This window comes from Micropterus dolomieu, linkage group LG04 (assembly GCF_021292245.1).
Source record: "Micropterus dolomieu isolate WLL.071019.BEF.003 ecotype Adirondacks linkage group LG04, ASM2129224v1, whole genome shotgun sequence".
Classification (NCBI taxonomy): domain Eukaryota; kingdom Metazoa; phylum Chordata; class Actinopteri; order Centrarchiformes; family Centrarchidae; genus Micropterus; species Micropterus dolomieu.
In genome coordinates, this window is record NC_060153.1 from 33,224,072 (window position 1) to 33,228,084 (window position 4,013).

Consider the following 4,013-nt stretch of genomic DNA (forward strand, 5'->3'; position numbering starts at 1 on the left):
ATTGGGGACCTCGCTGCACCGAGTCCCCCTGGTTGAGCCCGCTCCTCCTGTCACTTTACTGTCACACGGTTCATTACAGAGTCCCTGTTGCACCTCTGCAGGACCTTGTGGCGTCTGCAGGTCTCTGGATGTCACCTTCTCCGTGTGGACTGGGTGGAAAATCCCTGCTGAAGGTTGCACAGAAGTCATGTGTGGGGGGAGGTGGGGGGGGTACACTTATCCAGCATTCCTGCCTGTTGTGGCTGTTAGCTGTTATCTCCCCTACGTGTCTGCGAGGACGAGGAGCTGCTGGATGGCCCCGGGCCCCGCAGAGCCTTGTATGGCCATGGCCCGCTGGGAGAGGGACGATAAGCAGCCCGCAGCAGCTATGCGGCCATGTTTAGAACAATGTCTGTTTCTGTTAAATTTAGAGCGGTTATCGGACGCGGCTCTCCCTCCTGAAACCACTCTCTTCTCCTGCTGCTGCTGCGACAGGACCTGAGGTGAGTACGGGCTCACAGAAGGGACAAAAAGGAGCAGATTTCACCGAGTTAAGTCATCTGTCCAGCTGTGGAGAGGAGCTATCTGTGATGAAGTGATGTAATGTAGTGAGCTGTTGTAGTCCTGTGGTAGTATTGCAGTAATACTGTAGTGTTGCAGCAGCTGTAATGAAGTCAGTGATGTGATATGGCTGACTGATGCTGATGCTGTAGGGATGTTGCAACAGTGCGGTTGAGTGCAGATCTAATGTCACGCAGTGATGTGGTCATAGTGTTTATGTACTGATGTAGAGGTAATAATGTGACAGGAGTCTGGCATTTATGCAGGTGCGTTGCAGTAGTAGTTAAGTTGTAGTAAAGTCATAAGAATTTTGTGATGCAGTTTATCTTTATGTCATGTGGTAATAAAGATAATGTTTGTGAATTCCTGTAGAAAATCTAATAACGTTGCAGGGATGTTATCTTGATGCACAAAAGTTATGATACTATTGATGTTTTGCAGTGATGGAGGAATGCTGCAGGACAAAAGTAGGAGTATTAGTAATTAGTAATAATGTTTATAGTCATTATATTGCTGTTTATTGGAGTTCATACGTTGTTATGAATTAGTCAGTTCGTCTGTACTATCACAGTTTGACTGTGATCGCAGCACTGTCTTCATAAGATCAAACATGAAAACGTATTTTACATTTTTAAAGTGCATTAAAATCATTTTAATGTATAAATGAAACCTTGGACGGTCTGCAGCAGGTTCACCTTAAACTCAGAGCCGCCTCCAGTGGCGTCCACAGCAGCTGTTTTAGAGGCGACTGTGTTCTGAAGCTCAGACTGCAGCTGAGCGCTGACCGTCTTCTGATGCTGATGATGTTGTTGACAGATCATAGTTTCTTTTAGCACAAGGACGCGTTCGGAGGCACTGAAGGTTTTTGTTGTGTTGTTATGATTTAGTCTCTCCTGCATCAGACAGGATGAGTTCAGTTTAACGTCATCTGACCGGTCTCATGTGGAGCTTCTTGTCCGGAGAAACCTGCAGAGTTTCAAGGTGGCTTCATGAGGCTGGCCGATTCTTACAGGACAGTTCTGGTTTAGTGGAGATTTAGACGAGGTCTTGATCATCACATCGGCTCAGCTCAGCCAGCAGCTTAATAAGTCCGACCTGGCTCTTTGGAGAAAACTGTACAAATAATATTTTATACTGCAGAAATAGATTGGCAATAAATTAATATCTGGAATATGAATCTACTCAACTTCAAAGATGATCTGCTTGTTATTGACATGGTACAAAAATAATAGCCGATAGCCCTTTTCAAAATGTAATGATCCAGTTACTGATGATAATATCACTAACAAGTGTAGTAGATGTGTGAGGGCAGGTCCAGACCATGGCACTACCTGTTGCACGTCTCGTCTATATTAGAACATATTTTCAACTTTGGCTTTTTGAACACATGGTTGTTTCATGCAGGTGTTCACATTTGTGGGCATTTGTTTTTGGGTTACTATATCATGGTTGTGTTCTCCAAGTAATTTCAGGACAGTGTCAGTTGATCGATAATAAAACAGATATTTGACAAATATATGATAATAAATAAGAATGCAAACATGCATATTACAGCATTAAATGGCAACTTTTGACTGCTTTACGGTCTTTGCAAGAAATAAGAATAAGTATTGGTCCCACATACTGTAAAGAAATCAGTTTTAAGTAGAATTATGTAATCTGTTACATGTTGGATGTTGATATGTTAAAACTGATGAGATGAGGATAACAACATGCTACTGAGTTTCTGCATACATGTGTTATAAATACCACCATGAGCGTTTTTACTCTACTTGTTCCTGAAATGTGTTTTATTGTTAATTTTCAACTATTAAGCTTAAAGAGGATAACATGACAAAAAACTAATAAATTATTAAAAACTAATAATATTCCATATTGTCCGGTGTGACGTGTCCACATACAGGGACAGTAAAATCATTTAAAAATAGAGCAGAATTTGGGGGGGGGGATGGAAATGGATTTGTATTTGGGCCCAATTTTGACTAATAAAACAATCTTTAAAAAAAATCTAGATAGTGTTTAATAATTCATGCATGAGAGGGTTAAGTTTGCAGATGGCACACGCACACTTGTACACACTCGGCCTCTACTCCACCATGTTGGTATAAGGTAATCCCCATTATTCGTCTTCAGTGTAGCAGATCGGTTGCACACTTGGTAGTATGAAGCTCCTAAAGTAAAGTCTGAAGTGGCACTGAGAAGGCTGACTGTCACTAAGGCTGAAAGGGAAGAAGGAAAGCATGAATTGGCTTTTGACACTTAATTGTCTCTGACGGTGATCTTTCAGTCTGGACTGCAGTGGTAAGGCAATCACAACTTTATTCATACCTTTCAAACACTAAACGCAGCTCGGTGTAGAGCACCTGAGAGTGCAGAGTTACAGAAACAATCGTCTCAAGCATCGGGGCAGGTTTAAGTCAATTATGTGTTAACACGACAGTCTGAACCAGGATCAGCCCTGAACCACATCTGCTGCCAAGTTAATCAACATGCACAGCACACATAATTTAACCGCTCATACAGACCTCCGTGATTCAGAAGGATGCAAACCTGCCGTCTATTAAATTCTTTCTGTTCATCACTCCTACACACAGAAACAAAAGATTTCCTTAGAAAGCAGACCCGAGTTCAAATGTTTCATGTAAATTAAGGTCACGTTTAACTGCAGAACAAACTTAATTTTATTTAACAGTGTATGTGTTCTGTAATTACGGTTCTGAGCAGATAAACATTTCCTCACTCCTTCTCCTCAGCCAAGCTACTATTAGCAAACAGATAAGGGCGGAGTCTGCTTTAAACCAAAAGGTGGAAACAGCGCGCTGAGGAAGCTGAAAGATGGGAAACCATGTGGAGAACACGATGAAAGACCTTTCATTAATGTGAGAAGGGTCACAGCCTCCTCATCCACCTGATGCTTTCAGCTCTTTATTTTCAGCCACTGCTTCATGTCCAGCAGCGTTTATTCATCAAGCTGTTTATCCACAAACATCTTTTCCACTCAAGTTTTTTAATGCCAATGTTACTGTTGAAGCTACATTAGTTTGCTTTCAGTAGTGGTAATTTGTTAATTAAATTGATTATTATTATGATTTTGTTTACATTAGAAATACGTATATATGTATACATATTTTGATAATGATAATATATGTTTAGTCTTTATTTTTGGTTAGTTTAATAATTGCAATGTTTGATTTAGACACCTGAGGGCAGTAGTGGGCACAGGTGAGGGTAAATATAGGTAGGAAGTAGGAAGTGAGCAGCAGCACCTGGGTGATGGGCACATGGTTTTTTACCAGCGTGAGAGATGCTGTATTGCTTGCTCAGTTGGAACAAATAAACCAGCCACAAACCCTGAATCCAGTTTGAATTTGATTTTATTTCTTGCCTGCGTACATTACCTGCCCAGGGTGCTAGAAGTTGTCGTTTGAAGGTTTGATTTAAGTTTAACTTTATTTTGTTTGTTGACAAACGGC

General features: G+C 41.1%; 1 protein-coding gene across 1 annotated transcript in view; it reads left to right on the forward strand.

The window, feature by feature from the left end:
* The first annotated feature begins 294 nt into the window (after positions 1-294).
* Positions 295-4,013, forward strand: part of slc8a1a (solute carrier family 8 member 1a) — a 42,754-nt gene continuing 39,035 nt past the window's right edge. Inside the window, exon 1 of the mRNA XM_046047237.1 lies at positions 295-482. The gene's annotated coding sequence lies outside the window, so the exon portion shown is untranslated. The remainder of the gene's footprint in view (positions 483-4,013) is intronic.